Raw genomic sequence first — 13,722 nt, forward strand, 5'->3', positions numbered from 1 at the left:
TACATTATGTGAATGTAATCCAATTCAGAGGAATGTTTGCCGTGGCAGCCGAGAGTCACGATTGAGTCATGCAGTGAGATGCTATCTGGGAAAAGCCACCAAACCTCCTTTTACAGTCACAGGCAGGCAGAATAAGTCATGTTTGGTTTTAATCTTCACAAACAGCCAGTCGGAGTGTTTATCCCGCTCTCCCATGTCTACACATGAACAGTCTGTGTGTCAAAGAGGACTACTGAAGCTCAACACCAGAGGAAGCGAAAAGGAACCATTAAAATAATATTAGGACATGTAAAAAAAAAAAAAAAAAAAAAAAAAACACTTTTGTATAAAATAACTAATTTAATGTCCAAAATTCCTGAAACATTTTAGATTGATATAACAGTTTTTACTGGTGTCTTAACAACTAACAAAAAATTAAAGTGAATCTTTACTGTTGCATGTTTTGTTCACATCATGTTTTAATATCACTAAATTGACTTTCCAGAAAGTTTCAATGTATTCCTACATGTAGTCTTCATAATCAAAATGAAAAAAAAAAAGTAAAGGTTGCTTTCACCTTTGAAGTCTCCAATGGATGCCAACTTTTTTCTCCTTTTGTTATTTTGCAGATAATGACTCTCACTGTGGTTTGCTTGAGTCCCAAGCCAATTTATTGCTTTAAGACATGTCATTATATGCATGATCAGTCTCAATACATAAATAAATATGTTTTAAATGTTGCTGATCACAGTTAATTCAAATTTTAACAAGAGGCACAAACGCCTTCTCCTAATGGGTCGGGTTGGTTTGGATAGCTTTATTTTCACTATTTGGATTGAAATACTTTGTAGGAAAATACTTACACTGTCTGTTTTGTTTACAAGTATCGAATAAATGCCTGTTATTAGTGAGCCGGTTTGTAAAATGCTCTCAGATCAACATGTGTTATTACATTTGGAAGAGTGTTGTGCATTTAATGTGTGATTTTGGCATGTGTTTATGTGATCAACCTCCTGTTAACACATCTGTTCTTTTGTGTCATAGAAATATAAGTATTTTATAATCATTCACTGAATTAAATTGCTGCTTTCTCAGCCTTGTGTTCATCACTGAGCACGAACGACAAAAAAAAATTCAATGTCATCTAGAGTGTTTATTCATTTCCCCCCATCATTTTAACAGTAATCTGTGGTAAAATGACTGCTTTTCGAAAGAAGGCACAACATGTAACATTTGGACTGGGCTGTTCAAGATAAAGGTTTTGTCATTTAGTCATGCCAGTTATAAACATCTGCCACCTGGGGCTGTATTCAGTAATCGCACGTTACATTTGTAATGATTTTGTAATGTTTTATTAAACTGTAGTCAAGTACTCTGAAAATATGAAACAGGACAGTCAACAGCAGTGGCACTTCATCCAAAATGAAAGGATATCACCCTAAAAGAAAATAAAGTAGCATCACAACTATTTACTTTTCTCTCTGGTGCACTGGTTTTGTTTACTGATAGACTTAAAAGGAAAATATCTTGTTCTTTGGTGACCCAATGCTTCCCTGTGTTTACCAAATGGGGTTTTTGTAATCATTTGCATTTGTTGCATTTGTGTTCAGTCAATACTTTGCAGAGCCACATTTACACTGCAATTACAGCTGCAAGTCTTTTGAGACACATTTCTATTAGCTATATAGCACATTAATTGTTTGGTCATTGCTTAACTCAATTAAATTCAAAGGGAAAGTAATTGGTGTTGCAACTCTAACAAACACATTTGTTTCAATATATTATACAGTCGTTTTCAGTAAATTAGAATATGGGTTCCAATGAAACTCGTTTATCAGATTAAAGGTACGTTTTGAAAACAACAACCTTTAGCAAATATTAAACATATTTTTCATTACACTCACATTTCTGCGCTAAGAATGATTCCATATTGTTCTGATGTTATATTCTAATCTTAATATATTATGTTTTCATTAGCTACAAGCAAGAAATCATCACCATTAACAGAAATAAAAGCTTTAAAACATCAGTCTGTGTGCAATAATCTATATAATCTGTTTTACTCGTGAGGTGAGTCACTGAAATCCATGCAATGTTAATATTTCAGCTTACATTCTGTACATGGAGATGATTTACGCTGGACTTAAAAAAAAACAACCTCTGGTTGAAGATACAGTTGTTGAATTAGAGTATTATTATGAAGATCAGCAGAAGTTTCAATTATGTATATTTCATGAAGTATCTTGTTTTGTAAAAGTGTTTTGCCAAAATGACCATTGTTACATTTAGGAGAAAAGTAGAACCGTCCAAATGTAAAGCTATCCTAAACGTACAGGCAAAGAAGCTACAAATTGGCTTAATGTCAAGAAAGTCCATGCTTACAATCTACCTTAATCATAGTCCCATGGCAGTTTTGCAGACAAAGCTGCGAGGCTGCCTGTGTCTGACCCAATTAAATCAGTTCTGTCTTAAAGAACAACTCAAACTTACAGCAAACTATTACAAGAAGCTAAAGGAAAAATACCACAGACATTTGCCGTAAGTCATGCCATTCAAAAGGCAATTTGACAAAATACCAAGTAATTGTTTGTAATCTTCTGAATTTGAGTGAAGTTGAAAAAATATCAGACATTTCTCCCATTGTTCTGGAATGTAGCAAGTACAACTAATTTTTGCTAAACCCTGACTGACCTAAAACAGAACATTGTTCACCTGATTTAAGCTCATGTGCCTCTGTGTAAGGTGCATATAAACATCTGGTTTCAACCATTAGCATTCGCTATCCTTTTAAACATGCAAATATTTGAAGATCATTAAAAAAAGTCTAAGTGACTTCATATTTTCCAAAACCTCATACGTTCTTTGAAGCAAGCATAATTATGCTCTGCTGAATTGTAGCTCATCGTGTTTTCATGAGAAGCCCTTTAGACACATTCGCAGAGGAAGAATGCTGACGTTTTTACACAGAGCAGCAGGGTTACCACCCACTGCGAGCAACATTAACCCTCCCAGTAATTATACCGAGCACACCCAGTTTGTTTGATTTCTTTATTTTGTTTAAAATGTTATTTCATTTTAAGCTGCGGCGCTTCTTTTCTTTGCAGAGACTTAACTCTCTTGCTTCCACTCTGTCACCACGGACAGTGGGAGAGCTAATCCAATCCTGCTGCCCACCCAATTGAGATGGATCACGGTTAGGAATGAGCAGAATAATTCATGGACCCCTGAGCTCATGAGACTGGCCAAGGTGAAAATAGAGAAGACTTTTATTACAACAGAGATTATTTATTAATCCTGACGTGGCCCTCATCAGTTCAATAATTAAGACTTTGGAGCGTTATGCCAGGTTTACATTTCGGAATATATAAAACCTCTTGTAATCACTAGTCTGTCCTGCAGGTCATGTGTCTCACTCTCCCATTTGTGATTTCTCAAAGACAAACTGCTTCCAGAGAAATGTACCTTAAGTTTATACTTGTTTTGGTAACAATGTGAGAAAAAAATACATATACATAACCAGAACAAACATAACAGCCTACAAAAGCTAATTGAAGTTTTCCTTTGACATTCTGTAAGCAGTGAGTTTATGTTTGCATCTTTGAAATTATACCAGTGGATCATTGAACATCTGATGACACTGTGCAACACTGAAACATTGCAACAGTAAAATCTTATAGCACCAACACTCTCCGCTCTTTTGTTCCTCTTTTATGGTCTGCTTATATTTTTATGATTTTGCTTATAAGTGGAGACAAAACAAACAGAAAGATATAGAGTTGCACATAACGAAACTGTTTTGCTAAAAATTATTTCACATTCAGTTTGCCCAGACCTCTAACAAAGACACAGTCAACCAATCACATCGCAAAGAAATTCATTTGTCAATCTGTCTTAGTTTTAGGGTCAGTTTGTATGCCTGAGTTAAAGTCAAAGGATATTACTTTGAAGAAAAACAAAACAACTCCACTCACTAACAACACCAATCAATGTCTAGATTGGTGTAATTTAGACATTACACCAATCTAAATATGACAATATCTCATATCAAATAACGATAACCAGACTAAGCAGAAGATTTAGTCTTCAAGTCATGACTTCATGTCTAGACAGCCCTGGTTAAAAAATAATGGGCCTCTAGACGTGATACGTTTCCAACAACTGCCAGTGTTTGTTTTGTCAAAACTTTATACGACTGGTAAGAAATATTGACCAGCTCTTCTTTGCAGAAACGTTCTGGACACTCATTGGAGGGTTTTTATGTGTCGCACAGCATCTGTATTGGATTTTTGTACAGAACAGAATTTCTGGTTCCATCAATTACTGCAATCGATCCAGGTCCTGGAGAAGAAGAAGAAAAAAAAAGCGTCACCATAATACCAACGTCGTGTTTGAATGTTGCTTTGATGTTTCTTTTTCATAGCTGTGTTTTAGCCAAATATAACAGGAAGCCAACATTCCAAAATGTTTCATTTCTCTCCATGGAATACTTTCACAAAAGGGCTAGAGGATCATACGTTTGTTTTGTAGCAAATGTTCGTCAATCTGAGTGCCAGAAATGTCTTTAAACAGCTGATGCTTTCAGAGAGTTGGCTCCTGAGCTGAATGCTGCCTCAACTGTGTAGTTCTGAGATCATTGAGTAAACAAGTGTCTAAGCACCTGAGGGGCCCATATGGCTCATACTTGACAAGCAACTCTGAAATGTATTTTGGATAAAGATCATTTTGTGTTTTATAGACCAATATCATAATGTTTAACATCTGTATTTTGTGAGTGTGTGTGTTTAACTGTATGCTTTATTGTGTGTTTATTTTTTTAAAGGGTGATAGTTGCAGTAATACACCCTCAAATTAATCCACATATGTCATTTGTCCCGTTTTGACAGGAAACTCTTTAATCTGGCAACATTTTCTAGATGAAGAGTACAAGTCTTACTGGTTTGTCAGATGCACCAGTCTCTGTATAAGGCTCTAATGGTTCTGGGGTAGTGGGACGCAGACACACTAACACACAAGGGCCCTAAAGGATCCCTCAGATACACTTCAGCATGGCATCAACAGTCCTTTTGTCTTCCAGAAATATTGAAACTACATTTATTTTTTTGTTGCTGTTCTCTGAGTCTTTTCAAAAATCTGCTAAGATTGCAAAAATAATCCAGTTTGACTTCTTTGTTTTAGAACTAGAAATGTAATATTACTTTATACATATCTGGATAGAAATTGCATCTATTTGGCGTGTACAGCATGCTTCTAGATTCGTGAATCTGCACTACAAAAATAAATCTTGAACAGAAAATGCAATTATTTAAATATCCTCCCAAAATTCCCCAAGAGGATGTGGAGTCACGTTCACAAGCTAAATTCAAACATAAATAAATAAAAGTTAAACAGAAAGCACAACACTGCTCGTTTTTAAAGCAAAAACATCCATTGGCAAAAACCCACAATATTCTCCTGTGACACACATTTCAGCTTTGGGGGGAACTTTGTGGTGCTTCGCTTGTTGTCGAGGATGTCCTGGGGGCCACATCGGAGAGCTCATTTTAAAGTGCAGCTTGAAATGAAACCAGCTGGTTCTGCTCGGTTCATTACTGGGAGAGCCACCGGTGCAACTGATTAGACTGCTGAATCAATAAGCGCAATCAGCGCAGTAATGATAAACATATAAAGAAAAGCGATGCGAGTGAAACAAGTGGGAATGACTCGCGGGAGGATCCTGGATAATCACTAATCGCGGAGCACTACATAAAAGGGAGCGAGGCGTCTGTGCAGCACCTTGATGCGGGTTCAGAACTGGAAAAAAAGAAGAAGAAGAAGAAGAAAAAAAAAACTCAATTATTCAGACGTAAAGCATCGCGGAGAGGTGGCACTGGAGCTCAAGATGCGCTAGTCGGCGCCTTAAGAGTAAATTTTAGTACTTGTGTGTTGTAGTGTGCACTGAAGCCTCAACTCGTCGAACTTGAGGAGGAGCCCAATCTCTGTAGGATCTATCGACCCCATTGAGTCTCCAAATCTCGGGTAATAGAACTGAAATGACGAAAGTGCGAGTTGAGATACAACTACCGAGAAGCTCGGAAGGCGAAGATGCGTTTCTGATTTGTTTTCTTTGAGCAGCAGCGCCTCTGTGTGTAAAATCCAAATGCGCACCGCACGTTTGCAACAGCAGCTGAAATCCAGCTAAGACGGTGCGGGGCAGATTCACGAGATCGCGTGATCTATTTTACACCTAAACCCCACCAAGTGCACTCTCTGATCCGTGCAAGATCTCACGGGAGGTATTGCTTTCTGTAAGACCTGTGTGCGTCTTTATCCCCTTGGCTTTATGACCAAGCTTGGAATGACTTTTCATTTGCGTAAAACCAGTTTTACAACCAGGCAACCCCTCCTCCCTCGCCCCATCTCTTTTTGTTTAAGCCCACTCAAATATTCACTACACTAGCACTTATTGATCCGGCTTTAAAACCCAACTGATTTTAACCTAACTCATTCAGTCAGTTTTACATTTTGGTATTTTTAAATTTTATTAATTTTTTTTACTGTACATTTGCATTAGTGTCAGCGTCCTGCAAAGTCTGTAGTTCGTAAGGAAGTAGAGCCACTGTTGCGCGGAGGGAGGGAAGATCTGTGCAGTCAAACAGAAGAAGCTGGAGAGGAAGAAAAGTAGGAAACCACCGCAGTCAAGCCCCGGAGTCTCATTCAGCACCACTCGCTGGTGGACAGCGTCTGAGCGGCAGAGTTGACGGAGAATCAGAAGGTCTTCTCAAACATCTAATCCGGAGAGATACTTGCAGGCATCAGATTGTGTGTGTGTAGAGAGGGAGAGGGAAAGAGAGAGAGAGAGAGAGAAAAAAATCGCATTTCTCTTTCCACTTCCCACCTCTCTTTCTGTTGTTTTCCCTATCGTAATCTGTGGGGGTTCACGATGCAACATTCAAACAGCGGGGGAGTCCAGAGCTGCTGACTGGAACTGGCTGGCACAGACGCAGGAGGAAGAGGGGGAACCAAGCGGGAAAGGAGCACAGATCGCAGAACTTCTTTCTTCTCTACTTTCAGCTCACTTCAGCCAAGAGGGCTGAAAGGTAAGAGACTTCTCGTCTTTCTTCATCAGGAGGGTTCGGCAGTGGTATTGCAGTCAAACATTACTGAGCTACACAATTGTGTGGTGGCTTCTAGTCTGGTGCTGCCCTGGTTAGCTTTTAGAAATAAGCAGGAAACGTGAGTGAAACCTGCGAGTGATGACATGCGTCTTGTATGGGCTTCTTGTGACTAATCCAAGAATAAATGTTGGGACTTTAAAAAAAAAAAAAAAAAAAAAAAGGGGCCTTTCAGCGTGAATAAATATTCAAGTGTGTGTGTTGCCTCTGATCACACTCAACAGATGAATCACCTTTGCTGAAAGGCTTATGAGGAATGACGTTTCTTGGGGGGGCCGATGGGGGTGTTGACTGTACAATGAACCCCTTCTTAAGCTTTAGCCCCCTCTGAGATCCCCCTCCTCTCCCCTCCACTTTTTTTTTTTTTTTTTAATTCCCGCTTCTTTTGGCTTTCTCCTGCTCCTCAGATGAGTGATTCTAAGGAGTCTGTGGATCTAATTCAGGTTCTTTCTGTTGCCGTCAAGTACGTGTTTGTGCGTTTTCCAATTTTTGCATTGCTTTTGCTTGCAATTATGGCAAGATGCCTGATGATGCCTCAGCTCAATATCTTTCTGAGAATGCATTAATTGCTGTTCACATTTTTGCAGCTCTTAGACTGTGAAACACGATGCCTTGAAGAAAAACATCCCTCTCTGCAGGCATGTCCAGATGACGTGAGAACATGTTCTTGTTAACTCTGGATTTGCATAGGAATCTATAACCAAACACCTTTAATTCTGCATACAGGTGCACCTAAATGAAATGGGACAAGGCAATCTAATCTAAGTCAATGATTAAAACCACTACCACAGAGACCCAATTGGCTTTCCGTCTGGACTTTGACTGGACCATCTTAATACCTGATGATGATTTGGTCTAAGCATTCCATTTTAGCTCTGGCTTTTTATAGGGTTGTTAGTCTTTTGTAGCTTTGAACAGATCTATTTTTTTTCACGATTGCTTTCTCATATATCTTCCAATGGACTCTATCCATCTTCTCTCCCTCTGCTCTTTGAAAACATCCCTACAGCATCATGCTTCCAAAATCAGGTTTCATTGTGGTGCTGGTGTATTCACATAGTACTTTGTATGTAGACCAAAGATTTTCAGATTTGGACTTGTTTGACCACACCACCCACCTACACTCCTGTGACAAACATCAAACTTGGCTTCCAGTTACTTTCTTACAGCACTTTTCCATAATGCCTTGATTTGTGGAGTTTATTGTCCTTTCAGCAGATTCTTCCTTAGGATATTGATTATAACCTGACCCTGTTTTAATTACCTGCACAACTTTATGCCTGACATGGTGTGTTTCCAGGTCTTCATGCTGTTTGTTCATTAGTATTCTATAAACAACCCATGAAGCCTTCTTAAAACAGATGCATTTTTACTGATGGTGTATAACGCACAGGTGAACTCCAGTTTCTAAATGGGTGACCTCTGAAGATGTACATCATGAATAAAGTGGGGTGGGAGGGGGCAGGGTATTGATGGGGTTAAGTAAAAATGAATATAAATCCCTTTTGTTTTCATACATGCTTTTTTTTATTGGTCTATTGCGTTAAGTCTTGTTGATGGTTGTGGTACAACACAATGTGTTGAACTGCAAATGGCATAAGTAGTTTTGCAAGTCATTATGAGTTCATGACTTCCATCTAGTACTGAATAACTTGGCAGATGAGCTCTCTTTAAAGATTGCATCCAGATTTTGTAAGTGCCCTGTCTACACGGACTTCTGACCCCGTATTTGGAAAGGAGAACTTGCAGCCATCAAAAACCTTTTATAATTTCCCAACAGGCATGATTTGCTTATTTGCAGACATGACCTTTTGTTGGCCTGTCTTTCGCTGCACTCCCTTTCTAAAGCTGTGCACCAAACACAAAGAAACGGCTCGGAATCAAAAGTTTATGTAGTGTTTCAGTTGTCAGAGTGTGGGCTGAGGTCATGGATAAAGTTGGTCTGTGCGGATCTGCTGCGTCTGAGATCCAATTTGCAAAAGAACAATCAGTGATTCACAGACAGTTCTGAACCGAAGCTGGCCGAAGATCCAGCAGAGTTCAAAATGCAACTTGCTTTTGAAGACAGACTTTTACCAGGTCTGTATTCTGTTCCAGACCTGGTAATGCCCCCTGTAGACCCAGAAAAAATCATCCAGGATATATTTACCGTCACTTCCTCCATCTTTTATGATTTATTTTCCATGCCGCTGTGAGTTAGTGTGACATTATTGGAACGGGGCACGATAAATTATTCTCCTCGTCGGCATCTCTTCCCCTTCCCTTTCACGCCGCGCAGAAAGCCAGCACATACGTCAGCGTTGAAATTCACAGGCATCCAGCAGTGGAAATGAGAGCGACAGACGACGAGGGAGAGGCAGACAGCCGCTTTCTCAGTTTGTTGGAGGAGTTTTAGAAATCCATTCATCTGCTGTTCTTTATCACTGACTCACCATCATGGTGTGTGCACATTCTGGATCACCTCCTCTGCATTCCTCTCCTGCTGCCCATCTGTTCGTCAGTGGGATGCCTGTGTGGCTTTGCTGTGCTGACCGCGGCGCGATGATGTCCAAAAAGCCACAGCAGAGCCAATCCTCACCAATTCAACACATCATTTTCTAAAATTGCCAAATAATTCTCTCTGGGATACTTTTAAGCAGCTCTTTTTTTGTTGTTGTTTAATACTTGATTAATTTCTAGCTTTTGAATGACTTACGTAAGCACTTGCACACAGAAGCCCATCATTCTCATGTTTTATTTTTAATCAAGTCTAAATTCTCCTGAGTGAAACATCCATGCTGTTTGTAACCTCATCAAAGAGTCAGAGCTTCAACACGCCTACAGGTTGAGCGTCTTCATTAGAGGGCCAATTGACACTAATCGGAGATGACATCCATTGGCACTCTGGTTAATTTGCAAGATTTATTGCACAATGAAAGAAACAAATAATTCATCCTACCCAGCGGGGCTTTTTTCATAAAGAAGACACACATGACAAGTTGTCAAATCAATCTGCTTTTGATCAACTGTTTTGCTTACGCATGCTCTCCTCGGCAAAATTGGATTCGATTCACATTTTAAGTGCAAGCTTAAGTTTTCAGTTTTAACGGGGAGAATTTATTCCAGTGGGCCAAGAGCGTAGCGCATCCGTATAAAAAATAGATTTTTAAATAACCCTGCAAGCTTGCCAAGATAAAATATTCTCATTTTATGTTTCTAGAACCCAGAGATGCAAATAACGCTGCACAGTTTAAATGTCAGTTTATCGTTGGCTGTCGGGGAAATGCATTCAATAGATGATGTTGTCTTGGACAAAGATTTGTATTTTTTGTGAAAAATGAAAGAATAAAGATGAGCCGGTGTTCACTAAAAAAAGGCCGTTACTGATGTCCTGTCCAAACTATCTTTTTAAATTTTTATATATATATATATATATATATATTTTACCCAGTGAAAAACTTTCAGGTCTAAAGGGTGACATGTTAGTATCTGAGCACCTGCATACTAACAAACGCCTTGCAGAAGAATGGCCTAGAAGTCGTATATAATCACATTCAACTACTAACCTTGAAGCATTTTTATGTGATTTTACGTCATAAACCAACACAAAGTAGAACACCATTTTGAATTGTCAGGAAAATGATAATTTGTATACCATTTTTAAATTTTTTTTATTTTATTTTAAAAATCTAAATTGTAAAAGAATTGTGTGGTTTGTAGAAATATCAAATAGTTTGTGTGGTACGAATACTCAAATCTTACTGACTTCTGTTGTCAAAACAATTTCCACATCAACATAAATACAATTTTTCTGCTACTTTTATTTGACATTAAAAAAAAAATCAACAGTTTATTTGGTTATCAGCATGTTTTCCACCTGGAAATTAAAGCGTCACTGTTACGACCCGGCTCGGCCAGGGGAAAGGGAAGCAACATTAAAGAAACCTAGGTGGTAAGGTTTTACAATTTAGGAGTTTATTACGGTTTTGACAAAAAATAAAAAGGTAAAAATTAACATCAAAAGTTAGGGACTTACAACAAAAAATGTACTAAATAAGAAAATCCACAAAACAATATCTTAACCAAACAAAAATGGACTTTCCATACAGATTAAACAAAAACAAACTACAAATGTCTAACAGAGATTCAGAGATCCCTCACAGGGACAAGAGCTAGCAAGAGCTTGCAAAACTAACAAAATCTATCAGGGCTATCAAAGTTTACATAGTCAGTTGACAGCAGTCAACTAAACAAACAAACACCCAAAGTGGCAAGCTGTCTAAGCAAAGAATCAGCCGCGCCTTCTCCCAGGAAGTCCTTGGTTTTTAAAGGGGAGGCCTCTTCAGGGATTGGTGTAGCTGGTAATTGATGAGCCAATCGCTGTAGGCCTCAGGGAGTGGCACTGGAAGGCAGGGCTGCATCCACTTCCAAGTGGAGTCAACTTGATTAGAAGCTGCTGATGGTACAAAAAAAAGGAAAAGAAAACATACACAAGGCCACTGGCCGTAACAGTCACATTTGCATAAAGTTCTGATTTCACCTTATTGTTTCTTACTCTTTTATATCAGTTCAGTGTTTATTTAACACCGAGTGTGAAACTCATTTTCATTTTGGGCCAAATCAGCAGCATGAATTTCCTCAAAGGGTCGGTTGTGGCAGAACGTTTTGCAAGAACTACCAATTAGCAAACTGTTAAAATTTGGATAAGTGGCTGTCTCTGCATTCGATGAGAACTTCTTTCCACATTGATGATTAGAAAAAAAAATTGCTTTAATCTGAATGATTGACATAATATTTGTTTTAATCATTGCTCTGGCTGTAGAAAAGGCGCGGGTTGGTTACTAAGTATTTAGAAAGCTACACTTTTACACAGCTGTTGTCTTGAAGGCTCTATTTATGCGTCTCTAGAGTTTAGAGATCCACGTAAATAGTCACAGCGGGCCCCATGTGGTCCACAGACCTTGAGAGTGACGCATGTGATGCAACACATTAGCCGACTGCTGTTGGACGTATAACTGAATTGGGAAAGCCTGTGTTTTTCAACAGATTTTTCAAACAGCTATTTCAAAATGGCAGCAACAAAGGCCATCTGTATGTGTCTTGGATGTCGGCCAATGCAAACCAAACTGTGGTAAAAAGCATTTGCTTCAGAACGCAGTGATTATGCCTGAACGGATATTACTGATCGTGTATGCTAATAATAAAGTAATTAGGCATCTTGACTGTTAATAATTACAAAAATAAGTGCTTGGTCGTGGCTTAAGGAGCTTAAATAAAGAGTTTGATAAATGCAAACCTCGTTTTCCATATGCAAACATATAATGTCTGGTTCTCTATTCGATCCGGGCATTTTTAATATCGAAATTTATGTCCGACTTTGTTTCAGATAAAAGCCATGGCATCACTCTCGTGGAAGAACAGTTGCAGTCTTGGTTTGGCGTCAGCAGCATAGATAAATTCAATAGTTCTTTTCAGCCTGGATTCAGCAGTCAGCATGAGTAAACTGTTAATTTAGTAACCCATTGTGCTGGGATGTGATGAAGCTACCCTGCTATTTTTCAATTCCAGCTTGTTAAAACTCCCCTGGTTCGAACATATTTGATGGTTATTTGATTTAGAATGTCTTTCAGTTATTTTCACACCTGGACTTCAGGGGTGATCAGTCATTATAAAAGCTAAAATCATGTGGCTCTTCCATGTGTGGCGTCTTTTTTTTGCCCTACATGAAGTAGTTTTGGCCCCCTTTGTTACACCATGAATCAACTGTGATTAACCACACTTATGTTTTTCAATTTAATTTTTTAGTCCCCACATTTAAACCTAATAATTATCATTACTATTAGACTAAAGAAAGCACTTAAATATGAGGGCTATGTTAAACAAACACTGCTGTCCAAAAACACGTTTGCCAGAAAATACTGACGGGACAGAATTAGAATGCTGTGTAAATTTTTGGAGAAAAATTTACACAGCATTAAAGAAAAAGTGATGGTCGTAGTATGGTGGTAACAGCGTGGTTTGAAGATCTGCTAAAATTTATTGAACAATGACTTTTACACGATAGCAGAAAATCCCTCAGGTGAATGTCCAGCCATCAGTTTGTGACCTGCACCAGAGTTATCCTGCAGGACAGTGAATGGCTCCAGAAACAAAAACATTTTTTTATAGATGTTAATTGCTTTGACATGTAATAATGCCAACTTGAACAGGCAATTAAAGTAAAAAAAAAAAATTAAATATAGCGGACATACAAATCTGCAAAAACGGCCAGCTCTTTCAAGTAAGTTTTTTCCTCTCAATGAAGGATCTCGTACTGTGAAAACTGCAGCTTTGTCTGATTTTCTTTGTCAAATAGTACTTTTTTTATTTGAAGTGGGGTTAAATAAAACAAAAACAGAAAAACAAATCTGTACTGCATAACTGTACAAATGTTTATGTTTTTAAGCTTTGTTTCATATGTTGAAATGTGGCAAACGGGAAAACAAGGAAGTTTCTAAAACACTGGGAGCAATGACCTTTGTATGTGAGGAACTCACTTTTTCCCATTCCTGCAGTTTGTGTTCTAAAAAAGGAACACAAGTCTTGTGTTTCATGAAGGAAGCCTCTCTTCTGC

The 13,722-nt window shown here is 38.4% G+C and overlaps 1 protein-coding gene across 2 annotated transcripts in view; it reads left to right on the forward strand.

Moving 5' to 3' along the window:
• The first annotated feature begins 5,166 nt into the window (after window positions 1–5,166).
• Window positions 5,167–13,722, forward strand: part of LOC103467650 (metabotropic glutamate receptor 4-like) — a 184,380-nt gene continuing 175,824 nt past the window's right edge. Inside the window, exon 1 of one of the 2 annotated variants that reach the window (XM_008414225.3) lies at window positions 5,167–7,055. The gene's annotated coding sequence lies outside the window, so the exon portion shown is untranslated. The remainder of the gene's footprint in view (window positions 7,056–13,722) is intronic. The other variant, XM_008414224.3, reaches the window with a different exon arrangement.

Source organism: Poecilia reticulata, chromosome 7 (assembly GCF_904066995.2).
Source record: "Poecilia reticulata chromosome 7, P_reticulata-male-v2, whole genome shotgun sequence".
NCBI lineage: Eukaryota > Metazoa > Chordata > Actinopteri > Cyprinodontiformes > Poeciliidae > Poecilia > Poecilia reticulata.